The 27,402-nt window shown below is 47.3% G+C and overlaps 2 protein-coding genes and 1 pseudogene across 2 annotated transcripts in view; 1 reads left to right on the top strand and 2 right to left on the bottom strand.

The window, feature by feature from the left end:
* Positions 1-19,874, top strand: part of LOC131588524 (zinc finger protein 345-like) — a 93,135-nt pseudogene extending 73,261 nt beyond the window's left edge.
* The window catches only part of LOC131588549 (zinc finger protein 239-like), a 135,224-nt gene that overhangs the window by 3,425 nt on the left and 104,397 nt on the right, over positions 1-27,402 (bottom strand). The gene's annotated exons all lie outside the window — the stretch shown is intronic.
* LOC131588627 (zinc finger protein 239-like) overlaps positions 1-27,402 on the bottom strand; it is a 369,862-nt gene that overhangs the window by 285,533 nt on the left and 56,927 nt on the right. The window lies entirely within an intron of this gene.

The following is a 27,402-nucleotide window of genomic DNA, read 5'->3' as shown; positions in this document are numbered from 1 at the left end:
GGAAGAGGAGAAGCCTTCGCCAAAAGACCCCCAAAAGAAAACTGAAGACCCCCTAACAACAAGTGAAGCATGTACCGTGATGAAAAGTGACCTAAAGTCAGCAAAATCGGAAATAGGAGAAAACATATGGGAAACATAAATGAATATGTATAAGCATACAGTATATAAGGTTAGCTTGAAGTGCTTTGTTCTGTACGTGAGGCAGGGTGGGGAACCCCCTCCGTACCCCGGGTCGGTTTTGCTTATGCCTTAACCATTTGTAACCACTGGCCAATTATATTCACACATATATATATATAAATATATATCTGAATATATCTACTAAATTTTATCTTTCTTACTAAATTGTATTCTTTTACTAAATTGTATTCTTTTATTATTTTGTATCCAATTTATTAAAGTATATTATCAATTAATTAGATTGATTATTTGGAAATTTGAAAGTCATTTATAACAATTCGATGCCAAAACCCAGGAACTCCAATCTAGGGGAATACATGGAATACATGGGAATCCCAGAGAGGAAAAACAAGCAGAAAATGATTAATTATTATTTGTTTAAATAGACAAAGAAAATGATCCGAAAATATCATTTGAATTGGCCAAAGTTTGGATCGTTTAAAGATTAGATTTGTTAAGCTTTAAATCAGTATGTAAATTCAAAAGAACCTTTTTATCAAGAAGAGAGCGACTATGCTACCCTGTAGTTTCCCGGGGTGTGGGGAAAGATAAATTCCTTACTAAAACACAAGAAAGCGAGAGTTATCTGTTGTATCCTTTACAAACTAAAAAGTAGGAAAAAAAAAAAAAAGAGGTAAAACTGTTCCTTCATCTAAAGATATTTTGCTGGAAATAGAAACAGCAGCACTACCTAAATCCCATTTAACTGAAAAGTGTGCAGTGCTGGCTGTGCCAAGTGAACTCTAACATATAACACAACTGACCATTTGTTACAACCTGGCATTAATTTGGTTTGGTTTATTATATTTAGACATTCAAAAGACAAATTCTGCCTTGCTTAGAGTCTGTGAAGCACAAACACATTTTATGAATATATAGTATCTAAATGGTGTGTTACAGTTGTGTTATGTGCATTATAAGTGTTAAAAACATGTAGCACAGGTTTTTTTCACAGAAACTTAAATTTCCGTATTTTTTAAATATGTTTGTTTTTCAATATTTTGTATAGTAAATATAAATGGTTTTGACTAAATGTTTTATTTATTTAACAGCAAAAATTTTGCTAAAAGAAGCCCCTGTTAATTAAAGTTTTATTAATAAATTTCTAACTGAAGTTGTGTAAAAAGTAACTTTTATTGTAGTTGGCACATCTCTGGAGCTTTAGTAGTTTAAATTAAAAGAAAAAAAATATAACTGACTAAGAGAGAGAGAGAGAGAGATAAGACAGTGCTGTGAAATCTGTGCCATCCTTGAAACAAGCAGAATTGAAGTGGCTCATAGGAACCTTATGAGGCCAAGGGTAGCAGTGAGACCAAACGTGTCAGTGACCAGACCCCAGGGTATAAACTTTGCTACCAAGAAGAGCGGCACCTCGGCCCTTGGCTGCAGCCCAAGGGGCCTTGAGGAAGGTAGAGAGTGAAAACTCCTGAGGATTATTTTCACTGTGTTCATTAAGATACCCTTGGCAACTGGCCAAGACCATAAAGCAGGATGGGACAGAATCCAAAAAAATAAGAAAGAAACAAGCGATATTAAAACAAGCAGCACAAAAGCAAACAATGAGCAAACAAACTATGCAAAAACAAAATCACAATAATTCTGATCCATGTGACAAATGCAAACAAATATGACAAATGCAAAAACAAGATAAAATCTGTGTTTGTGGCACATCCATATGTTAATGCTGCCTGTTACAATCACTGTAATTTTATAAAAGTATAAAAAAATCTCAGGGGAAGAATTAGACAAAATGAATAAGTAGTGTGAACAGTTGAAACAGCAGTATAGCAACTGAGATTGGCCAACCATAACTAAAATATTTTTGTAAGTTAAATGCAAGAAGTAGTTACAGAACTAAAATTATTTAAATGTTAAATTTGTGAAAGACTTAAAATAGCTAAAAAATAGCTGTGGGAAAGTGAGAGTCTAGCTCCAGACCAATTTTTAAAATGAAATCTTACTCAAACTTCCAAGACATTAAAATGACCTGGAAGATAAAGTTTGAATCATCAAATAATTAAAACAGTTTGTATCAGATAACAATACTAACACCTGGCCACCAAAAACTCCTGCTGGATATTAGAGAATGACAAAAAGAAACTAATTGTAGGATAACCATGTTGATTTGTGCTGGTATAAAAGTTCTGGAGCTAACCCTTACCAATCCATAAGTGACCTAAAATTCTATTGGGAACAACCAGGTACAACAAGTAACAAATGGAAAGCCCCTGATAGAATATATTAAATTTGTGAGTAAAGAGCATAGAGTGAATTACCTCAAAGGTGGAGAAGAACCTGTATCTTAAGAGTTACATGACCCTCCTTCTTCGAGGTCCAGGAGCAATATGTTAGGAACACCACTTTATGAAACATTAAATAACAATAAAAGAGACTTGAACCTTGACTTTCCAAAAGCAAGAAGAAACCAGAAATGAAGACAAATGGCCTGCAGAGAGATGACCCAGCCACTTGAGCTGCAGATGGATCTTAGAGATACAGAACCCAAATCTATCTATTGAATCAGTTCATAAAGCTGCAGACAGTAGTTAAAGTTGTTTCAAACCACACCTCTACTGCCCTAAAGCTGCTGGCCAAGCAACATTCACAAATGTGAACATTTGTTTATGAAAACAGAATTGCCCTGGAGTATTTGTTAGCTGAAGAAGGGGGAGTTTGTAGAAAGTTTAACAAATCTGAGTGTTGTACAAAGATAAATGATTATAGAAAAGCCATCACAAAAATTGCTAAAGATATATATACCAGTTCAAAAATAGAATTTTATTTTGAAGACTGATTAGTGAGATAACCTTTTTAGAAGTACTTAGTGGAATAAGTTAAAATATATGGCATAGTGTTTTATATTAAGATTATTGTTTCTATTTTGTATAATTTCATGCCTTATTAGACTAATCCATTCAGTAATTCAAGGAATACTGAACGAAAAGAAACTATAATAGCTCAAAAAAAAGTTAACTAAATTTGAAAGAGAGTGCAAAAAGCTTGATACAGCATGAAAAATGTTAAAAAATTAGAAATGAAAATAAAGTAAATGCAAGAAATGAAATTATTGAGAAGATAAAAAAATAAGATTCAAGTTTATGTTTTTTTTAAAAAAAGGCATGAATAAATGTAATCAAAAGGAGAAATGGGGTATTAAAATAAATGGAATTGATTCGTGCTGACTAAATTGTAACTATTTGGAAAGTTATTATTAGAAGCAACCAAAAGAATCAGTGTTACAAGGCAGATGTACCCCTTTGCAGATGTTACATGTTAAAATTTAGGTACAGGAGGTAGTTTAGAAGATAAGTGATGTCTCAAGACCAAAACGTCCTTGAGATGGACAAAATTAGAACACCTTTAGGCATTGGGCCTAAAAATCAGTAAATATCAGACTAATTAGTAGAGTAACATAACACAATGCTTAGTACGCACACACAAACCTGTAAGGTTATCCGAAGGACAATGAGGAAGAGGAGAAGCCTTCACCAAAAGACCCCCAAAAGAAGACTGAAGACCCCCTAACAACAAGTGAAGCATGTGCCGTGAAGAAAAGTGACCTAAAGTCAGAAAAATTTGAAATAGGAGGAAATTTACAGGAAGCATTAATGAATATGTATAAGCATACACTATATCAGTTTAGCTTGAAGTGCTTTGCTCTGTACATGAGGCAGGGTGAGGAACCCGTACCCCGGTCGGTTTTGCTTATGCTTTAATCATACTTAATTACTGGCAAATTATAGATCTAAATTGTAATTTTTTGCTAAATGATATTCTTTTACTAAACTGTATTCTTTTATTATATCAAATTACTATTCAATTTACTAAATTGTATTCATTTTTAATTAAACTGCCATTAACCCAAGGGACCTAGTTGTCAAAATTGTAATTTCTTTTATAACAACCGGTGAGGCGGCGGCGGAGCTCGGAGGCGGCCCCGGCCATCGCAGGTGGGAGCCGCGCTCGGTTCTGCGGGGGCTCGGGGCTCGCTGCGGGCCCGGGAGGGGGCGGCAGGGGGCTGTGGCGGGTGGCTTGTGCCGTGGCCGGCCCGTGTTGGCCCTGGGCTGAGGGCGCTGCGGGAGCGGCTGCCCGCGGTCTCCTTGCCGCTGGGGCCTCGGCAGGAGGCGGTGGCGGAGCAGCGCTGGCTCGTCCCGCTTCGTGTCGGGAGGCCGGAGGTGGCTGCGCTGTGCCCGGGACGCTGCGCTGGGGCCGCCTCCGAGCTCCGCCGCCGCCTCACCGGGCTCCGGCCGCTGCTGCCGCCGCTGCCGGGCCCGCACAGACGCTCCGGCAATGGCGGCTCTCCTGCCCCACGGCCGCCCTGGGGGCGCCAGCGGGGCCGGGCTTGTCCCCGCTCTGCCCAATCAGCGCGCGCCAGAGCCACGAGTGACGGCAGAAGCAGCCAATGGCAGCCAGCGGCGGGCTCTGCACACGGCACGGCCTCGCCTGCCTTGGGCTGAGCTCCGCCATTTCTCGTTAGCCTGGGCTGAGGAGCGGCCCCGGCGCTGGGCCCGGCCCGGGCAGGAGGCCAAGGAAGCGCCGCTGCGCTGAAGCGCCGGGAGCTCGGGGTGCCCGGGAGCTGAGGGCGCTGCGAGCTGGGGGTGAGTCCGGGATGGAGCAGGGCTATGCCGGAGCGAGGCCAAAACTCTGTGACTCTGCTTCCTGTCCCGGGCGGGGAGCAGAACACACAAGGAAAGGCTCGGGGGTCTGGATGAGGGTGGGGACAGTTCAATCCCTGGTCACGGGCACAGCACACCTGATTTGGGGAAATTAATCGAATTTATTATGGAACGTGTCAGAGCAAGAAAATGAGAAGTAAAGTAATTCCTCCGGAAATCCGTCTTCCCCCCAGCTGTCCCTCCTTCCCGGGCTTAACTTTCTGCCCCTCTCCGTCCCCCTCCCCGCCCAGAGGCACAGGGATGGGAGTCACAGTCAGGTCATGTCAGTGCCTCCCCCTGAGGGACAGGAATCCTTGTCCTGCTGCAGCCTGGGGTCCCTGGCAGGGGCCAGAGTCCCTCAGGAGCAGGCTGCTCCAGCGGGGATCGCCAGGGGGATCCCCGAGTCCGGCCAGGAGCCACTTCCATGGCTCTGCAGGGGCTTCCCCCGGGCTCGGGGCCTCTCTCAGGCACCCCCTGCTCCGGCCCGGCCTCATTGCCCCCCTCACCCCCCCATGCAGCGAGTGCCCGGGCTGAATCTTGGAGTTTCTGAGCTTTATTGGGCTAAATGTTGGTGTTTTGTTTTTTTGTGGGAGCTGAATCTTTCTATTTTGGGGGGATTTCAGATTTTTGGTGTTTTGGAAGTTTTTGATCAGTCTTTGTTAGCGTTCAGGAACACACATAATCACAGACTGATTATATGCAGGTGCTTTATTGAAACGCGCTGGAACTGGGGGTATCAGCAACTCAAATCTAGCTCCATCGTATTTGTCCAAAGTGCACATATTTCTGCAATTTCAGCTGTAGCAGTAATGACTATAACAACCTTACCAATATTGCTTCATTAATAAATCTTCATTATCTTTATCTATATTGCTTCATGAGAGTTAGCTCATCCTTGCATGAACATGTACGAATCTTACCTCTGGTGGGTATCTTGGAGACCCCAAGTACCAGTTCCTGTTACCGTAAACATTTCAGTTTGCTAGACCATCCCTAGTACCAAGCATTGTTGTGGCCTACCTCTGCATGATTTTAAGAAACATTTTCAGAAACATTTAACCCCATTGTAACGTATTTCCCCTCTTTGGAAGTATTTCACTTTAATAAGTGTAATGCTTTCACTATATACACTCCTTTTTCTGAGTTTATACTTGATGTTCATCTTCGAATCCACAGTTGTCGTAAGCGTTGTTACACTCTGGAGGACTTGGAGATGACAAATGCGGATGTGGATCTCTGTCCCGTGTCAGTGCCTTTATTATCTTCTGGTTCCAGGATACTCTTTTCTTTATCTCTCCTTTCACAACTGCATAGATTAACCAGATTGTTAAGAACACAATTAGTAGGATTATCAGACTCTCAAGAATAGATTTGATCCAGGAGCTCACATTCCATCCCAACCCTTAAAAAATTGTATGTACCCAACTTGTGGTCAGATCTTCCTGCTCTTTCTGTGCTTCATGTTCTATGGGTTTTAATGGATTAATGTTGTGTTCTACATCTGCAGTTCCATTTGGGATGTGGATGCAGCAGTGATCAATTTGTCCTTTTAGGTACCTGCATACTCCGTGTTCTTTCAACAATAACATATCTAAAGCCAATGTGTTTTGCAGGGTCATTTTAGTCGTGGCTTGTAATTGTACATTTAGCTCTCTAAATCCCTCTTTGGTAACTCTTGCCAATCTTTCTACCTGACCTGTAAGTTTGTACAACATATTTCTATTATTATAATTTGCTATTGGACCAAACAAGGATTCCAGAGCCCACTCAAATTTTACACTACTGGAGGGTTCCTGCCATCTTTCTTCATCTTCAGCTTTGTTTTCCTGAACTTCTCATCTCATCCTTATTTGCAGAAGTTCATGTTCTCCCTTGGATGGGGACCTTTTCCAAATTGGGCATAAGGTGGGGAGGCCTAAAGTAATCTCTTTTACTTTTTCACCTCCAGGCAAATGTGTTGTCCAGGTGCCATCGCTTGCTGCCCATCCAAATTGGCCTGGACTCTGAATTGTACTTGTGCTCCATATTACCTTTTGGATCTCTTGTCCTATCTTGTCATTTATTTCACCTTGTTTATGTTTGATTCCTCTGCAGGCACATCCAATTTGCAGAGCTACTACTAGTGGTGGCATTTGTTTTATTTCTTCATCATCAGAAGTACAGTCCTAAGTTTTGTTCCATACCCACCAATTGACTTTGTCTGCCTCCATTCTACTACTGGTTGCAGTGTTCCATACCCCTGGATCTGTTTCATTTTCAGAGCCTTCCCACTTAATGCACCAAGGGCTATCTGCCATAGATTGGAATTTCTGAAGCACACTCATTGACCATGCAGTGTCCCAAGCTTCAGCCCGATCTTCTCCTTCCTGTCCTTCACACTTCCACTTCAACACAGGAATCTTTTCTTTAATAACTTTTGCTACCTTTTCATAACACCATCCATAATTCCCTAATCCCCCATCCCAGCCTAGTTTTGGTTCATACTTTCCTCCATTTTCATGACAATCCCATCTAGATGAATACTTTGGCTTCACAGCATTTTCAAACACTGTCTTATTTTGGTACTCGTAATCTATTTGCAATTCACAGCTCACATTTTCATTTTTATTCTTTTGTATTTCAGATAATTTTGATGTTATAATTCCCCGATTTATTGCGTCTCCTGCTGCCTTTGGTATTGGCAGACAGGCAGTTATTTTGCTGCTGTTTAGCACATTGGCAAAATCTTTAATTAATCTAATCATCCCATTTTCTGCCTGAATAGGATTAGAGACTTTTATCACTTGTGTTTCTGGCTGCACCCCCACATCCCTCTTCATTCTAAAATGAAGAGTTGTCAGCTGATCCTTTTGCATTTCACATCCCAAGGTAACATTGATTCCAACTGATGGCAGTGAAGGCCATGAAATAATCACCATTACAGTCACCAGCAACCTAGACATTTGAAACAATCAAACCCGCTTTATCTGCAGCTTTGTTGGCCCTACAGTTTGTGCAGTCCACAGTGCAGGGGAAACCTTCTTCACCCTGGTGTAATGTATGCAGGGATCCAGTCCAGCTCCTTTGACTGCTGTCAAGGTAGTTAACAGTACCTGATAGGGTCCATTCCACCTTTCTTTTAATGGTTCTTCGTTCCAGCTTTTAACGTACACTTCATCTCCCGGGGGGATGTCATGAACTGGATTCTCAAGAGTCAGCGGCCTGTTCCACACAAGGGTGCTCCGAAGTCGAGCTCGAGCTTTTCCAAGAGACAGAACATAATTCTACACCTCTTGCTTCCCTGTAACATGTACATTTGGATTAGGTTCAGGGGATTCATATGGTTTCCCATCCAATATCTCATAAGGACTGACTGACATCCCGCTTCTAGGCTTTATCCAAATCCTCAGCAGTGCTATTGGTAAAGCTTGTGGCTGCTGCAATTTAGCCTCTTGGCATATTTTGCTGATTTACCTCTTCAATGTCTGATTCATCCTCTCTACCTGTCCACTGGATTGGGGTCTCCATGGTGTATGGAGATGCCAAGCTATTCCCAGCAACCTACTCACCTCCCTCACTACTGTGGCTGTGAAATGTGGGCCCCTATCTGATGATATTCCTAGAGGCACCCCAAATCTTGGAATGATTTCTTGCAGTAACCACTTGACTGTCTCCTTTGCTTGATTTGTGCAACAGGGAAGAGCTTCTGGCCATCCTGAAAATGTGTCAAGCCCTACCAATAGATATTTGTATCCTCGAGTTCTTGGTAATTCTACAAAATCTACTTGCCAATAATCTCCTGGTTTTCCCTAATTGTGCCTGTCGTCTAGCCACTGGATTGTTCTTTAAGCAAATTTCACATTTTGACATTACTGATTTTGGATTTTTAACATCCATACTGAAATTAAATTTTGTTTTATCAATTTAATCAGTGCCTCTGCACTCCAATGACATTCATTATGTTTAATTTGTAGAATTTCCCTCATTATCAAGGTGGATACCACTACTTGTCCCTGTGTAGTCACATACCACCCTTCTGAATTCTTCTGTGCATTCAGTGAGCGTCCCAATTTCTCATCCTCTATTGAATATTTTGGTTCTGGGGGTAAATTGAATTGAGATACATTAGTTTTTAAAGGTATCAATGCTAATGTAGTTTGCGCTTCTCGAGCAGCTTGTCGGGCTGTCCAGTCTGCTTTCTGATTTCCCTCATGAATTTTGGAGCTTCCTGATTGGTGAGCTTTGCAGTGCATGATTGCTACTTGCTTGGGCTTTTGTACTGCTTTTATTAATTGCAGGACTGCATCTTGATGTTTAATGTGTGTGCCTTGAGAAGACAGCAGTCCTCTTTCTTTCCCCAGTGCCCCGTGTACATGCACAACTCCAAAAGCATACTTTGAGCCAGTCCATATGTTTACCCTTTTCCCTTCACTTAATTCTAGTGTTCTGAATAAAGCAACCAGTTCTGCCCTCTGGGCAGATGTATTTGGTGATAATGCTTTTTTCTCCACTATTGTACTGACTGTTGTTGCCTGGGGTTCCCAGAGCATCTTCCTCTCTGCCTCCTTCTCCTCCATTTGTCTTTTGCTTGGGCATGAGAAGTCTGGTTTGGGGGAAAAAAACAAGGGGTGACCACCTAGGATTCAGGGTTCCTCCTGCCCAAGTCCATCTCTAGAAGTCATCAGGTGTCTTGTGTCCATGAAAATCTCCAAAGCATCAGGACTGAGAGGAAAAAATCCCTCCCTGAGGTTCCCCTTCTGTGGGGTCCCCACTTTGGTGTCCCAGGGCTTCCCCCTGTGCAGGCTCATCCCTTCTCCGGGCTGCCCCTTCTCCAGGCTCCCCTCACTCCCGGCTCTCGGGGTCCCCCCTCTCCAGGCCCCCATTTCAGGCTCCGGGACTCCCGGGGCTCCCCCCTTTTCGCTGCTCCCCTCCCCCTGCCGGTACCGGGCATCTCAGGTCAGCTTTGGAGTCCTGCAAGATCCAAACATCGCTCGGCCCGGCCCCAGAAAAAGGAACAGGGGTCCCCAAAGATACTTGGAGTGAGCTCCAAATATCCCTTCCCCTTCAAACAAATCCTGCCAGAACGGCTTAAGACCTTCGGGGCGAGGTTCCCGTCCCCGGTGAGCTGCGGGATGCGGGGCCCGATGCTCCCGGCGCGAAGGGGCTGCAGATCCAGAGAGCGATGGACGCACGTGGGGCCTCCTCTGCTGCTCCTCTTGCAGTTCCTGCTCCTCCTCTACCCCTCCTCTTCCTCCCGCTCCTCCTCCTCCTCCTTCCCCTCCTCCTGCATCTCTCGGCTGCTGGCGAGGAGCTCTGGGGTGAGCGGAGCGGGGCCGGGAGGCGGTGGGAAAGGGCTGGGAGAGGGGGATGAGGGGAGCTGGGAGAGGGGGAGAGGGGTTCTCAAGGAGGGGCTGCCAGTTAAGGCCAGGAGCCCCAAATGGCCTCCGTGTCCTGGCAGACCCTGGCGGCGCTGTGGGGGCCGGGCCGTGCCCCAGTGCCGGCTCAGGGGGTGCTCCAGGCTGACGTGCTCCACCTGGCAGCTGGAGCTGAGCCCGCATTGCCGGGGGCGGTTTCCAGCAGCACCAGGAGCTGCTGGCTCCAGTCCCCGCTGGGGAGCACGGCAGTGGCCAGCACGTGGCCCGAGAGCTGCTGCTGGCCCTGGGAGCAGCTCAGCTGGATGTGGGCAGGGGAGAAATCCATCAGGGAGCAGAGCAGGCGGCCGGGGCCGGGCTGGGAGCTCGAGGGCACCAGCGAGATGGACACGCTGGGATGGGCAGGGGGCTTGGGGACCCCCCAATGCGGATCTTCCTCCCCACAAGCCGCAGGGAATCGCTCCAGGGATCGAGTGCTGCGGGACTGGGAACCACATTTCTTTCATCCCAAGCCCACCTTTCCGTCTCCTCTCTCCCCCTTTCTCATCCTTCCCCCAGTCCATTGACCCCTCTCAATGCAATTTGGGTTTCCCAGCACCTTCCCCCACACTTTGGGGGTTTCAGCCCTCTCTTTTTCCTACTCTTCTTCCACATCCCTTCCTCCAATCTCTAACCCCCTCCCCCGTGCTCAGATTTGGGGGTTCCAAGACCCCCTGCTCAGTCTGTGGGTCCCATCCCCCCTTTCACTCAATATGGGGAGATCCTAGCAGATTTTTTTCTGGGAGGAATCCCTGAGTTACGGGATTTTTGGTGTGTAGGTTTGAAGGGGGACAGCTCTGTCTGGCATTTCTTTAACCCATGGTCTGCTGGGGAAGCACAAAAACGTTTCCCATTTCCATCCTTTCCTCATTTGGACTGGTTCATGAGCTGCTTTCTTGTTTCCTTTGGTATCTGTTCTCATCTATTTGTCAACAGCAGTTTGAATCATTTACTTTTCCACAAATTCTGCCTCCTTCTGCTAATAGATAATGTGATCCCATCCCATGGTGAAATGTTGTGTTCCTCATCTGAGTGGATTGGCTGGGAGGAAGGTCAGGAGCTGGAGCTGTGTGGTTGGTTATTATTTCAATGGCATCCTGTAATCTAATTATCCCATTGAAATGATAAATGGTTTCTCTGGTATCTGATATCAATTTGTTTGGGTTCCAGGGTCTGGTCCATGGTGTTGCAGGATTTGTTCTGGTGGCCATTCATCTTTTCCCCATTTTTGGGTGCTCCCTCCAGCCAGGGCTGCATCAGTTGTCAGCTTTTCTCTCATTAAATCATCACATACTTGGATTCCCAACTGATTTCCCTGAACTTGTGGTAGCAAATAAACCCCAGTGGTCTGATACACTCTATATAACATAGACAGTGACAGCACATGTTGGAATGGGGACAGGGATGATTCTCCCCACTTGGTTTAGTGAAGTTTTCACAACATTCCCTATTTTCTGTTTTCCTTTGCATCTTAACCAATTCCTCTAGCAGAGTCAGATATCCTCACAATGGGCTCTGCCTTTAGCTGTGCAAATTCCATCTGTGCAAGCAGGCAGAGCTTGGGCTGAGGGGCAGAGAGAATCAGCCCAATTCCTCCTGCAGGCAGGAAGCCCCTGGGCCATTGTGCAGGCTTTGGGCCATCAGTGTTAATTTGCATTTCTAAAGCTCCTCTCCTGGCTGCCTGGAACAAAGCTTCTCTTCCCAGGAGGCCATGGGATGACTCACATGTGGCCACTCCAAAAGTGACATTTTTGAAGAAAAAAATACTATACTATCTCTTTACAAGTTAAGGGGGTCACCTTTAAAGCTCTTAGTTTTTAAAACTGAGGCATAAAGGTGAACATTCAAAAATGCATACCAAAATCTTGCCATCATAACAGCCACGCACACACATTCCCAAAAATATCCAAAGCAATCAAGATTTTTTCTACTTCTTGCCCTAAGTCTAAAAACTGATTCTCCCAACCCTGGCCCAGCACTACCAGTCTGAGTAACAATATAGAAGTAGGATTATTAAAGAAAAGCATAATAATGGTGTAGTCTTGTCACCAAAACTGCGAGATGAATAAAAACTCTCCAACAATATAAAATCAAGGCATGACTTGAGTCTGGCCAGAATGTGCAACAGAAATCATTAATTCCTCACCTTGGCTGGGTGTGCAGAGAAAATCATTCCAAGACATGTGAATTTAATAGATGTTTCCTAAACTATATACAGTCTGAACCCATAGAAATCCCTTGGTTTAATGTTCATTGGTTTGAAGGTGTGGAGTTGTTAGGATTTGGTTTCCTGTTGCAGCCGGATTTCTGTGCCTGTGATGTGAATTAGGTGGGCACTCCTGGATTTCCTGCTCAGCCTTTTCCAGACCAGGTGTCTCCAGCTGTGCCTGGGGCAGTGTCTGGGGGAGATGTTGGTTGATGTTTGCTGCTGGGTGTTGATGTTTTGTTGATGGTCGTTATCTTGGTGGGAATCTTTTGGGCTATTCCCAGTCTATTGAGATGTTAAACACATCTCTGCTGAGTGGTGGAACATCCCTTAAAATAAACATTTAAAATTCCTTTCCCCAAGGCAAAGGCAAACCTAGTGTGACCAGAGAAATAAGATTTTAAGCTATTTTAAAGTTGGTCTATTTTGGCTACAGCTAATCCCAGGCAGGGCAGAGTGTGAGTGGAATTGAGAGGCAGAGTGGAATTGTCCCGGTGCCTTCCCCAGCAGCTGTGGCGAGGGCAGGCACAGAAAGGGCTGAAGCTGCAAGAGTGAGAGCAAGGATTGTCCCGCAGTGGCTGGAGATGGCAAAGGAGGGTGGCCAGGCCGAGGATTTGAGCAGAGGATCTGTGGGCAGGCCCAGGGGCTTCCCCCGCTGGGGAGCCCTGGCTGCTGCTGCGTTGCCTTCAGTGCAGGCTCAGTGGTGGCCTGTTTAATATTCCCTTCCAATTCAGATTTCTGAGTCTGGAAGAGCCATGGCTGGGGCATCAATCATTTTATTTTTTCATTTTGTTGCGTTTTGTTCTCTTTCTTATGTGCACTCCATAACATTGAGACTACCTGGGAGTAAAAAATTCACTCAAGGTTCTGTCTGGAAGACAGAATCCTCAATCAAGCTCCTGCAATTCCCTGTTAATTGTAAGAAGTTTACCAGCTCCATTTTAGTCCAGGGAAACATTATTTCTGAGATTCCTTGAACCCTGTCACGGTCAATACAAGACAAAACTTCAGTCAAAATAGGTCTCAAATATTTAACCATTTTCTCTACCATTTGCTCTTCCTTTTTTTTCAGATACTCAAAGCTGCTTTTTTGCCTGAAAATGAAGCCATTTCACAGAGGCTTCCTCTACCTCTTCTCCTTGTCCTCCTGACTGGATCAAGTCATCCACAACCTGCATTAAGCCAGTCCCTGGGTGTGAGGTCAATTCCTTTGATATTTCCTGCAAGGCTTGCCCCAATCAGGCCGGTGCTTCCGTGCATCCCTGCAGAAGGACCGTCCATGTCTTGAGCATTTTCCCTTCTACCTCTTGTTGCCAGCCCAAGGCAGAATTGTGTTTGCATCCTCTGGGAGTGGGCAGATCCCCAGAAAGCATCATTTGCATCAAGTTGTGAATGGCAGCAGTGTGAGGAGGGCACCTGGTTGAGGATGGTGTAAGGATCTGAGAGTGTGGGGTGCCTCGGTTTCATCATCTCATTTCTTCTTCTTGGGTCCTGCAGCATTCTGTGGATTCCATTGGATTTCTTGTTTGGCAGGATAGGAGCATTCTAGGGAGCCATCCCTGGCTCCCCAAGCCGTGCCTTGAGCAGGACTCCCAGACAGGCTGTGAGCCCTTCCTTCCCTCCCTTGGAACAGGGGATTGCTTTTTGACACCTCTTGTCCTGGTTGCTTCAGGGAAATTTGGAGAGGCTCCATATCTAATTTTGCCAATTTCCCTGGGGCTGCCCACACTTGTGGGTTCACTTCAGCCGTGGCTCTGCCAGACATTTGACACAGAGGTACAACAGAACCAGCCTCTGTATCACCTTTTGCAACATTAATTTGCATTCCCAGTGTAGCCATCAAATCCCTTCCCAGTAAATTACAATCACAATTGTGAGCAAATAAAAATTCCTGCATTTCACACCCATCCCCCACATTGGTTAATAGTGGCTGAATAAAACACTTCCACTCATCTTTCCCATTTAGTCCCTTAATTATTTAAATATTCCCTAACACCTTTAGGTGTAAGTTTCAGAGTGGATGGAGAGGCCCCTGTGTCCATCAGGAAAGGTCTCCTCTGGATCCAGAGCCACCCTGGATGTTCCCAAGGGCTCCATTGTGGTGGGTCCCTGGTGGAATGGGAGCTGTGCCAGCGCTAAGAATCCGTGTCCATCAAGGGCTGGACTTGCTGGTGCTGAGGGTGCTCCTGTCTGTGCTTGCAGTGTCCTTGTGCCCTGCAGCTGGAAGGCTGATTCCTTGCCAGGGGCTGTTTGGGTGGGCTGTCCCCTGGCCAGGAGGGCAATGCCTGTGCCAGGTGCTTGTGGCCGAGGGTGTCCCCTGGGTGCTGGGGCCCCCTTGGGCCCTGGGCTTGATCCCTCAGGGGCTGTAGGAACTGTGCCATGGCCTTTGCCTTCAGCTTGGCCTTTTGCTCATCCCTTGCTGCATTCAGCTGCTGAGCCTTTGGGAGCAAGTGCTGCAGGGGCTTCTTGTGGCCCTGCTGCAGCCCCCCTCAGTGCGTGTGGGTGCTCATCGTGTGGCAGCTGCTGAGCTTTCTGCAAAATCCTTCCTTTCTCCGGGGACCCACCAGAAAATGCTTAAAAGATCATGTGGATCCTTGCAGGTGTAATCCCCATTTCTGAGCTGTTCCTTCCTGGTGCTGGCTGTGCTGAGGCTCCCCTCCCCAGCCCGTATCCCAGAGCCGGTCCCTGTCCTGCCGCAGTGTCCAAAGGCGGCCCCCCCGGCGGGCAGGGCCGGCAGCTCCACGGGGCCGGGCAGCGGCCGGGGCGTCCCGCAGCCTCCTGGGGGCCGGGGGCCACTGCCGGCCCTGCCCGGGGGGTGCTGGGGTCAGGCAGCGCCCGGCGCTGAGCCCCGGCTGCCCCACAGCCCCGGCCCGGCCCCACAGCTCCCCACAGGCCCCCAGCCCGTGCTCCCGGTGCCGCAGCTCTGCGCCCGCTCCTGCCGCTCCCAGCTCAGGGAAACCCCCTGAAATCCTGACCTCCTTCTTTTCCTGTCCTGGAAAACTGGGATACAAAACATCTGATGATAAGAGCCTACTGAAAAACATCCCAATCCTCAGTGGTTTTCTCTTCCTCTTCTTTTCCATCATCTTTTTTCTTACCCCATAGATTCCTCCTGCTGCTTCTTGCTTTAAGCACATTGCTGCACACTCTCCCTCAGCCAATCCCTTCCCAGCACACCAACACCATCCATCTCCTGTTGTCCAAATCCCTTCTGGACTTCCCTTATTGCCCCCCTGGGTGTCCATGTCCTTAATTCCCTCTGGGAGAATGTGCAAACGACCTCCACATGCTCCCAAGGGACCCTTGAGAGATATTTTGGGATCCTCATTCCTTTTGCTGGGACCCCATTGTGGCTTTCCCTTTTGTCCTCTCCCTGGGTGCCCTGCCATGTTTACTTCCCGAAGATCCCACTGTAGTCACTGCTGAGATTTTCAGTGCTCTCTCCCTGCCGACTCTTGAGAGCCCCCCTGATCCGTCCCTCGTCTGTCTCCTGCTCACTCTCGGGTACCCAATCAATCCCCGGTGCCGCTGCCAGCCGAGGGAGCCGATCCCCCAAACTGGGTGAGGCACCTTCAGCTGCACTCAGTGCCCGCCGGCCCGGACGGTGGAAGGAATTGCGGAGGAGCCCCAAGGTGTGTGGAAAAATTGACATCCCCAGAGGTTTCTGTCCACAAGGAAGACAGAGGAGTCCTGTAAAAGTAATTTCATTCATAAAAAAGGGTTGAGGCCATGGGACATTTCTAATGAGATTTCTCCAGTTGTTGGAGGACACAGCCTCCTTTTCATCCTAATTTTCTTGGTCACATCTCCCTCTCCCTTTCCCCATTGGCTGAAGTACTGGAGAGGTACAGACTTCCCAATGCACCTCCTACATACCCCCTTTAATATGCACCCCACTTTTGTATAGGTAACAATATTGATGGCTGTGTTAAGTCTTTGTTGTTCTTCTGGAAGTTGATGAATTTAGCAGGACCTTGGCTGAGCAGCAGTCTGTGTCATCAATTAATAACATTTTGTGCAGCTGATGGCTCCTCCTGTCACTTCCTTATGTCCACGTCCCTGGCCCCATGTCCAGTGAGGTTGACGGGATCAGTTTGTAAAGAGCCTTTGTTGTTGTTCCTTTGCTGGGGTTCCCCCGTTTTGGGGCCATCCCCCCTGGAGCAGGGTGTCCCCCCTTGGTGCAGGCGCAGGGCTCAGGCAGGGCTGAGGCAATCAGAGCGCGCGGCGCTGATGACTCATCAGTGTCCAGGCAGAGCCGCAGCTGCCAGCGTTCCCCAGCTGGAGCCCAGCTGCGCCCCTCCCCCCCGGGCCTTGGCGCCCCCCTTGAGGGGAATTTGGGGAGGTGGGAGGGGGGGAGCGCCAAGGCCGGGCCCCCCCGCGCTGTGGTGGCGGGAGCGGCTGCAGTGGGGAGCGAGTGCGGGCGGAAGCGGCCGAGAGCCCAGCGCTGCCCCAGGCCGAGCTGGCCCAGCTCCATCCGTGCCCCTGCGGTGGGATGCTGTCGTGGTTTTGAACCAGTAATTAACAAAAAGGGGAAAAAAGAATTATTTATTTCTTGCTGTGAGATATGGATTAAAACAAGAGCAAACTAGGCATAAAATTTAAAAGGAATAAAGAAAGTTTATTGACAAACTACAAAAATAAGAACACCAGAATAAACTTTTAGAAAACCCTTTTCATTTCTCACTGCCCACCATTCTTTTGTTCACATGACAACAGAGACAAAAACTTTATAATTTTGATGGTTTAAACAATCTCAATTCTTTCTACAGTCTTTCCATCAGTTTCTGTAAAGAAACAGAAGTTCCTTTCTGTTAATTTATGGAGTTTCTCACAAGAAAGCTATTTTTGTTATAGTTTTCTGTTTCCTTGATATCAGCTGCCCAGAGCTGCTGTTATCAAAGCCCACTCCTCCCATTCCACATCACTCTGAAATGTGTTATGGGTCATGATGTTTAGGGATAGTATTTTTAAGGATAAGTTAGTCAAAGGCAAAAAGTATTCTTCATCTGTTTCTGTGAGCCTCACCAGAAAACAGTTTTCTCATTGCCTCGCAAGGCCTCAAATCTCTCAGCACTTCACTATACCACAATTACTCCACTCTTTACCCAAATTTACACTTTGAACACTCCACTCCTCCCCATACTCCATCATGAATTAAAGGAGTTCCCCTCAGGACCCCACTGTCCATCCCCATAGTTCCAACAGAAAGACACCTCAGCTCAATCAAAGCATCTTCTTAATTCTCCACCTTTCCTGATGCCCCTTTTCCTTCTTGCCACTAATAGTTTATAAAGTCTCTCTTCACGTTAATCACTCTCCCTTTCTCTCTCTGGACAAAAAGACCAATCCGCAAGTCTCATCTGGATAAGAAAGAGTTAAAATCTTGCCCAAGCTTCTGTAGATGGTTCGGTGATCTCTGCTGAACAGGAGCTGGAGCCGTCTGCGATAGAAAGTTCCTCATAGCTGCTGTAGAGAGTGTGGTCAGTGTCTCTGCTTGCTGCAGGCCCAGAGCTCCTCTCTTTCTTCACTTGGCAGTTTTCTGGTAAATTCCATCACGGCAAAACCTGCAGCCAAGCCAGGAACCGGCCTGGCCCGGCTTGGCTCGGAGCAAGCTCCCGCAGGCCCCATCTCCCGGCCGGGAGAACGGCAGGCCCAGCCCGGCCCCCGCCCGGCCACGTGGCCGGGCAGAGAGCGAGAGGCCGAAGCTCTGCCACCTTTCACAGCCAGAAAAACAAAGAGAACCACAGAGTTCTGGTTGTACACTTTAAGGTGGGGTTCACAAGTTGATTCTACTTTTCAATGGCTAAAACTGCTGTCAATTCTCAGCAATGACCGATAATTGGTCATGAGAAAAGACTCCCGGCAGTCCGCAGCAACTTTAACTTTCTTAAAGGTAAAGTAACCCCATGACAGATGCTGTGGGACTGGGGGGGAAGAGGGAGCCAGCAGTGGGTGCTGGGCCTGGGGGCAGGAGGAGAAGGGAAGGAGAAGCAGAGTTGAAGAACAAAATGGTCAAAGGCTGCACGTGGGAGGAGAAGGTTGGATTGTGAAACAAGAGAAATAGTAGGAGGAAGAGGAGTGTGAGGAACGGTAGGGCCACAGGAGGAGGAGGAGGAGCAGGAAGAGGAAGCAGGAGAAGGTTCCACCCTCCCTGTATGTGCAGTCCCAGGAGTGTTGCCCTGCAGGGGACTGGGGAGGGGGCTCCACGATTTTGATGAGGCTGAATCTTGGTGTTTCTGAACTTTATTGGGCTAAATGTTGGTGCTTTGTTTTTTTTGCAGGGGCTGAATCTTTCTATTCTGGAGGGGGTTTTGCCTGAATTTGGTGTTTGGGTAGTTTTTCATCATTGTTTTGATGTTTGGGCTGAATCTTGGTCCTTTGCTTTGTTACAGACACAAGATGCCCAATGAATTTCTGAGATGAACTTGGGCAAGGAGGAACCCTCAGCCCAAGGCGCTCCCCTCTCTTTTTTTCCTCCTAACCAGGAATTTTCCTTTCCAAACTGTGTCCAGATGGAGGAGGAGGAGGTAGAAAAGCCCTGGAGATGCCGCACAAGGAGGGGCTGCAAACCCAGCCCAGGGAGCTGCGAGGAGGAAAGATCCCCCCAGTGCCAGGAACACGGCCAGAGATCCAGCCAGAGCTCAGAGCTGGGGGAGAAGCCCCACAAGTGCTTGGAATGTGGGAAGGGCTTCAGAAAGAGCTCTACCATGCTCCTGCACCGAAGGATCCACACTGGGGAAAAGCCCTACGAGTGTGGGGAATGTGGGAGGAGCTTCAGCCGGAGCTCCAGCCTGAGGAATCACCAGGTGATCCACACTGGGAAACGACCCTATGAGTGTGGAAAATGTGGGAAGAGCTTCAGAGATGTCTCTGGCCTGATGAAACACCAGGTGATCCACACAGGGGAACGGCCCTACACCTGCTTGAAATGTGGGAAGAGCTTTGGGTGGAGCTCTACCCTGAGGGCACACCAGCGCATCCACACTGGGGAGAGGCCCTACGAGTGTCCCCAGTGTGGGAAGAGGTTTCAGCGCAGCTCCGATGTCCTCGTACACGAGCGGATTCACACAGAGGAGAAGCCCTTCCGCTGCCCTGACTGCGGGAAGGGATTCAAGCAAAACTCCAACCTCACCGTGCACCGGCGCATTCACAGTGGGGAGAGGCCCTACGAGTGTCCCCAGTGTGGGAAGAGCTTCTCAGACAGCTCTCACTTGACCCGACACCAACGGAGGCACCAGTAAGGGAAGCCCTGCGAGTGCCCCGAGTGCGGGAAGAGCTTCGTGCGCTGCTCCAGCTCCATCCCCCATGGGAGGATTGGCGTTGGATGATCCCCAGTGACCCCCATTGGGCAGAGCCCTGGTGATCCGTGGTCCTGGTGATCCGTGTTGGGAAGACACCTGGCTGGGAGGCTCCACATCTTCCTGTGTCCTTGTGGGCACCTGGATGAAAGCAAGGTGTAATAAATTATGTGTAAATAAAAATTCGTAAAGTTATAAATAAGATGTATATATGTTGAAATAATAAAAATCCAAAGATGTATACATAAAACCTTTTTCCAAACCTGGCCGGGAGTTTTGTTCTCCAAAAGCAAAGGATTGCAGCCAACACCCAGATAACGAACATTAGCTCGAAGAATAAGGCAGGACAAGAGCCATCAAGGAAACAAAAAGACTAGCTCGGAGGAGAAACCCACCCCGGACCTGACCAACGCCTCTGCAGATCGCTGTTGGGAAACAATCAAGGTCAACAAAGACGGGCCTCAGAAAAAGTATCCATCGCTAGTCCTGAGAGTTTCCCCTGTCAGACCAGTGTTGGAGATGCAATCACAGGAAACAAAAGGGAAGACTCTGCCGAGATTTCCATCGGCACCAATTCCGGATCACATCACTGCAGCCTTGATAACTCAAATTAAAATACATACAGAGTCACTTTACATATGAGGAGACTCTGTCCGGACACTGGTTAGGTCTATTTTTCCATGCCAGGAAATCCATTCACCTGACAATCAAGGACACTTGGTGAATGGAGCCTGCTTGGAATTCTAGCCTGAGGACTTAAAATCCCTATAAAACCCCAAGCCTGAGAGCGCTCAGACGTGGATTTGGGAACCCTGCACCTCCGGTGTAGACCCTGTCCACCCAGCGCTGCGCTGACCATTTTTATTGTGGTTTTTTTCTCTCATTGTTATTCTTTGTTGTTTATTAATAAATTTCTCTTTTTGATTTTATCCCAAATTTGCCTTTGCATTTATAACAGATTGGTGCCGTGACTCGGATCAGAAAACTGTGGGAGAACCTCGCTATCCAGGTCGGGTACCCCCGCTGATTTCGGCGGCCCGGGGAGCCGAGAGCCTCCGCAGTTCGCTCCGACATCCGAACCAAATTTAGGCTGGGGTAAAAACCACAATAAAAGAGAAAACGGATCCAGAGGAGCTCGGGAAGGCACAGAGCCTTCAAGAAAAGCCACGGCTTGGTAGCTCATAAAAAGTCGACCGTGCACGAAGACATCCTCGCAAGAAAATTGCTGTAAGTATTGTGAGGTTGAGCAGGTGATTGGGCAAGCGTGTGTGAGACGTGATCTAATCACGGAGCGAGAGCGGACTCCAAAGCCGCGTTTCCATCCTCCTGCGAGGGAATTGGCCGGCCACAGAGGAAGCGATTCGGTGTGAGAAAGACTCTCTCTTCACGTTTGTAAAGCCTGGGACTAAAGGGAGTCCTGGGGGACCGATCACAAGGGGCTGAAAGGGGAAGAGGACGTCCAGTTGAGCTTGGGAATTAGTAAACCCTTTCAGCCATCGGACCTAGGAGAAGGTCCAGAGGAAAATCGAGACAGAGGACCCCGGTGCAGCTAACCGAGAGGTGAGTATTAGCAGACTTTGATTTTCCTGGAAAAAGCGGAACGAACACAACGCAGGACAGGTAAGATTTTTTGTTTAAAATATGGGGCAGAGAAAAAGTAAACTACAAAAGAAAGGCGAGGAAAAGAGTCCTTCCAAAAAAGCGAAGGAATTGTTAGACATCCCACCAGAAAGTCCCTTGGGATGGATGTTGAAATATGTTGCAGCCTGCAACCTCAGGATCTTGTCCAGGGAAGCAGCAGGGTTCTGGGGACCAGCATGAAACACCAACGAGACGGGCTCCCGTTCATGAATCCATTTATTCAGCATGAGAACAAACTCAGGTCCAGAACAGAGAGCCCCGAACAGAGGCACAGCAGGGGTTTTTGAGGGACAGAATCGAGGGTTTACACCTTTGAGGGTGGAGTTCAGGGTCAGGGACCACTAGAAACACACCAAGGGAGAACCCCCAGGGACTCAAACCCAATCAGAACTCCTGGGCCGCCCTTCACAAGGGGTTTGGGGTGGGACAATGTAACTCTTTGTCTCCCTGAGGCCGCTGCAACATCTGCTCCTTTTTTTTTTTTTTTTTTTTTTTTTTTTTTTTTTTTTCCAAATTTTAATTAGGAGCTTAAAATGTTTCCAAACATACACCTTAAAATCTCACCTCTTCCACAGAGCACCCACTTTGCTTTGTGGGACACCAATAGCTCAATAACAAAACACATTAAGCAAACAGAAAAAACAAAATTGAAAACAAACACTTAAATCTCGGACTACGCCAGGCAAATTAAACGGTGATGGTACTTAATGCAAACATAATTTTTTTTTTTTGTTCAGTCTCTTCCACTTTAGGATTCTCTGTTAGGAAGGGTGCAGCTCTTAGATCTCCTCTTACGAGGGGCAGAATTCTTCGATCTCCAGCTTCGGCTCCGGCTCCCATGTGGGCGTCGCCTCTTTAGATGATCTCGGTGAAACACTGGCTTTCGGAGCTCGGTTACAGTTTCGATTTCCCCAGAGGAGGTGTTGCCCACGATGGAGAAGGCACAGCCCCCAGGGGTGGAGCACCGAACAAAGGGATGGGGCCAAGCAGGAGTTACTGGGAGGTTCGGGAAGGTTTGGGACCGGAAAAGAAGGAGCAAGGCGGGAAACAAGGGATCCCAGACCGCGTGGCCGGCGCCATCTTGGGATGTGGGGGGTCCGGGACGGACTTTCCCGGACAGGGAACGGGGAATATGGAGAGACAGGGGGTGAAGGAGGACACGGAACGGCGGGCAGACGGCAGCAGACCCGCATCACTCTGGATGTTCTCCGTCCCTTTCCTGCCTTCAGGAAAACGGGATGGGATGGCAGAGACACCGGGGTGACGGGGAGTCGGCAGCAACCCCGAGCCATCTTAGCTTTTTTCACCCTTTGTCCTGCCCTTAGGAACAGAGGAAAGGGGAAGGTACAGGAAGGTATACACCAAAAAAGGAACTCCACAGAAAAACAGTCCACTGGAAGAGCCATACCGTCCATAATCGTCCATAATGTTAATCGTCCATAATGTTAATCGTCCATAATGTTGATATCGTCCATAATCGTCCATAATGTTGATATCGTCCATAATACGTCTCGTTGGGTGATGTTAGGTGCTTGTCCCAGCGTCTGGTCTCGGCTCCCACACCTCCGTAATCCCTTTTCTTCCCCCATGCCCGAGGCACTCCCAACCCAGTCTCCCTGCCAGGTAATCTCGAGTCCTCCGTTCCAAGGCGGGGGTCTCGCCGGCTCTCAAGCCATCAGCCGGAGACTTACGAGGTGTCCATGGAGCCGGGTCCTGCTGTTCTCCTGGTGCTTCACTGGATGCCCGCATTCTCTCACCATTTGTTGCAGTCTGCAACCTCAGGATCTCGTCCAGAGAAGCAGCAGGGTTCTGGGGACCAGCATGAAACACCAACGAGACGGGCTCCCGTTCATGAAACCATTTATTCAGCATGAGAACAAACTCAGGTCCAGAACAGAGAGCCCTGAACAGAGGCACAGCAGGGGTTTTTGAGGGACAGAACCGAGGGTTTACACCTTTGAGGGTGGAGTTCAGGGTCAGGGACCATTAGAAACACAGCAAGGGAGAACCCCCCAGGGACTCAAACCCAATCAGAACTCCTGGGCCGCCCTTCACAAGGGGTTTGGGGTGGGACAATGTAACTCTTTGTCTCCCTGAGGCCGCTGCAACAGGCCTCCTTCTGTGGTTTGCCCCAGGTAAATGGCTGCATCTTCTGGGCTTCATACAGGGGCTCTGCAATTAGTCCATAGTCCATGATCCACAGGTGGTACCACTCTGTCATCCCAAGGAAAACTCACAGCTCATGCAGGTTCTGGGATTCTGGAATGGCACAAATAGCTTGAATACGATTAGTACCCAGCTTAGATTGCCCTTGTGAGATTTCACATCCCAGCTAAATCACAGTCTACTGGGCAATTTGTGCCTTTTCCTTAGACACCTTATATCCTCCCATTCCTAGTTGATTTAAAATTTCAATTGTTACCTTTATGCAGGTTGTTTTCTCTTCTGTAGCTGTCAGTATTTCATCAGCATACTGTAACAGCAGGTATTGTTCACTTGGTACTTGCCCATTCTCAGTCCAGATCTCCAGCTCCTTCACCAGCTGGCTTCCAAATAGGGTTGGACTGTTCTTGTATCCTTGTGGGAGTCGTGTTCAGGTGAGCTGGGTTTTCCTTCCATTGTCAGGATTTTCCCATTCAAAGGCAAACAGTTTCCTACTTTCTTTTTCAAGGGGTATGCAGAAAAAGGCATCTTTTAAATCACTTACAGTAAACCATTTCTATTTCTCTTTTACAGATGTCAACAATGTGTAAGGATTAGCTACCACTGGGTAAATATCTTTAGTTATTTCATTTATTTCTCTCAAATCCTGTACTAGTCTGTACTCACCATTTGGTTTCTTCACTGGAAATATTGGTGTATTCAATTCTGATTCACATTCTTCTAAAATTTGGTACTTCAAAAATTTTTCAATAATCTTTACTATTCCTTGCTGTGCTTCTGGCTTTTTGGGATATTATTTAACCTGTACAGCTTTTGCTCCTTCTTTTCATTCTCCATGTACTGGTTGTGCCAACTTAGATTTTCCTGGCATGTCTGTTTCCCATACAGAGGGAATTACTGCATCCTCTATTTCCCGAGGGATAGTAGGGACTGGATTTTCTTTTATCATTAAGATTTGTCCTGTCTTTGATTCAGGTATTTTCATGAAAAGCTCCCCATTTTCAAAAGTTATCACTGCATCAAGTTTTGCTAATAAATCTCGTCCTCAAAGTGGAATTGGACACTCAGGCATATCTAAAAATTCATGTGTTAACACTTTGTTTCCAAAGCACAAATCCAGGGGTTGCAGGAATGGTCGATTCTCCTCCTTCCCTGTGGCTCCAACTATTGTTGCTGTTTTGTCTCCAGTTTGCCCTTTTAGATCATTTAGCACAGAATATGTAGCCCCCGTATCCACCAGAAATTTTACTTCTTTATCTCCCAATTGTATAGTTACTAAAGGTTCTTGTATTGGTTTTTGTTCTGATTCTAGTCAGCTGCTGTACTCCCCCAGCACCATTAATTTGGAAGCATCTTGATTCTGATTGAACTGATTGCCCTGGTTAAACCGATTTGGGCATTCATTTTTCCAGTGCCCCTCTTGTCTACAATAATCACATTGATTTAACCCCAATCTTGGCAAAACCCATCCCCCTCGTCCTCTGCCAAGTCCGCCCCTCCCCAGTCCACGACCACCTCTGCCGCATCCTCTGAAACCTGGATTCTCTCTTCCTTGGATCACTGCCAAAAGATTTTGCTGCTGCTTTTTACTAGCTTCCTTTTCCCTGTTATTGTATACTTTCCAAGCCACTTCAAGTAATTTATTCAAATTCCTTGAATCTTCATCCTTCTAACTTCTGCAATTTTCTCCTAATATCATCCTGCAACTGCCCAAGAAAAATGAACACAAGCTGAACATTCGCTTGTTCTGTTTCTAGTTGAAGACCTGTGTACTTTCTTGCTGCCTCCTTAAGCCTTTCCAAAAATGCAGCAGGGGATTCTTTCTTTTCCTGTCTTACCTCATACAATTTAGACCAATTCATAGCCTTAGGTACAGCATTCCAAACCCCTGTCTGGAGCCACTCTTGATATCTCTTCAGCCTCCGCATGTCCCCAAAGGCATTGGGATCCCACCCGGGATCCTCGGTTGGAAAGTTCTCATCTAAAGTCCCCATCACCACCCCAGTTCTGAGATCGTCTCTCACCTTCTCCTTGGCTGCTCTAAGCACCATCTCTTTCTCAGTAGAGTCCATTAAATTCTCCACTATTACTTGTATATCATCCCAATCTGGATTCTGAGTTTTCATAATCATTTTTACCACCCCTGCTACTTTATCAGGATTTTCTCTCTAAGTTCCAGCTGATTGTTTCCAAATTATCAGGTCTGCAGGTGAAAAAGGAACTTCCACAAACACCGGCCCTTCTACTCCTACTCCTTGTCTCAAGGGGGCAATCACAGTCCGCCTTTGTCTGCCCAAATCTTTTCCCATTCTACCCAGGACCGGAGCAAGCTGTGACCGAGTCCGATGGGATACCGGTGTCGCTGATTTATTATCATCACCCCGCTACTGCTATCTTCCTCCCCAGCATTTTTCACATTTCTTTGTATCACAGTTAGATTTGGATCATCTCCTGGAGAAGAAGGATCAGGTGAAGGCGGTAGAGGAGGATAAAGAGGGCAAGGTGAAGTGGGATTAGGCGAGATAGGGTTAGGTGAAATAGGATTGGGTGAAGTGGAGGCAGACAAAACAAAATTGGGTTCTTTTGGTTCTGCTGAAACCACTTGTAAATCAACATCCATCTCTTTCCCCTGACACAAACTTTCTTTTAATGCCAGGTGCTCTAAACAACTTTTTCCTTTTACACAAAGCTCACATTTATCACTCACACGTGCCTTAACTGCCATCAATCCACACTCAGCCTGCCATTCTGGCTTGTCTCGCAAATAGGAAAACAAATCAACGTACGGAACTTCATCCCACTTTCCCTCTGGCTTACAGAACAACATCAACTGTAAAATGGTGTTGTACTGCAAAGATCCATTTCTCGGCCACTTTTCCCCACTGTCCAGGTCATATCCTGGCCACCATGTATTACAATAATCAATCAACTTTACGTAAATCTTGCCCAAAGTTTCCCTGTTTCCAATGTGCTAATAAGCACCCCAAAGGAGAAGTACGTGGTATGGGGGTATTGCCACCTCAAATCCCTTTAAGCTTCTCCATGTTACAGTTACAATACACCACACACCACTGCTGCCCAACCTGCAACGCTTTCACACTTGTCTGACAGACGGCGCCTGGGCAATACCAGGAATTCCTCCAGCCCAACTGTGCGAAGCTTTGGCTGCGTCTTCTCGGCAGGCACCAGAGCAGAGCGAAAAGCACCTTACCTCTCTCAGAGGGACGTTGTGAGCGGCGGAGACGGTCGCGGCCAGATGGGCTTCTGGAGAATTCGTGGCTCTGTGAAGTGTTTGTTCTTCTGGAAGTTCAGGAATGTGTTGGGACTTGGTCTGATCAGCAGTCCTTGTCAATTTTCTGAAACTGGTGATTTCTCCCATTGTTTCCTTATGTACAAGTCCCTGGCCCTATCTCCAAGCAGATTCACTCATTGCCTCTGTTTTTTCTTCCTGGGTGTTCTTTGGTTTTGGGATTGCTCTCAGTGCCCTCATTCTCTGTCCTTTTGTAGCCGTTTGTGGCTCAGGAGGCCTGGCTGCCACCTGCATCCCCTTGCTCAGCTGCTGAATGAGCTGCACTCAGCAAGGTGTGGTGCATGGTAAAAAGATGAGAGTTGCTGTAGCACATGAGAGGAGAAACAGCATTTGTTTAACCCATGGTCTGCCAGGGAAGCACAAAACCGTGTCCCATTCCCATCCTTTCCACGTTTGGACAAGTACATGAGCTGCTTTGCTATTTCCTTTGTTATCTGTTTTACTACTTTTCCATTGCCATCTATCAGCCAAGAGTACTTTGAGTTACTTAACTTTTCCACAAACTCTGCCTCGATTTTCTGCTAAAAGGTAATCTGATCCCATCCCATGGTGAAATGCT

Source organism: Poecile atricapillus, chromosome 26, assembly GCF_030490865.1.
Source record: "Poecile atricapillus isolate bPoeAtr1 chromosome 26, bPoeAtr1.hap1, whole genome shotgun sequence".
NCBI lineage: Eukaryota > Metazoa > Chordata > Aves > Passeriformes > Paridae > Poecile > Poecile atricapillus.
This window is presented reverse-complemented; position numbering and strand designations above follow the sequence as displayed.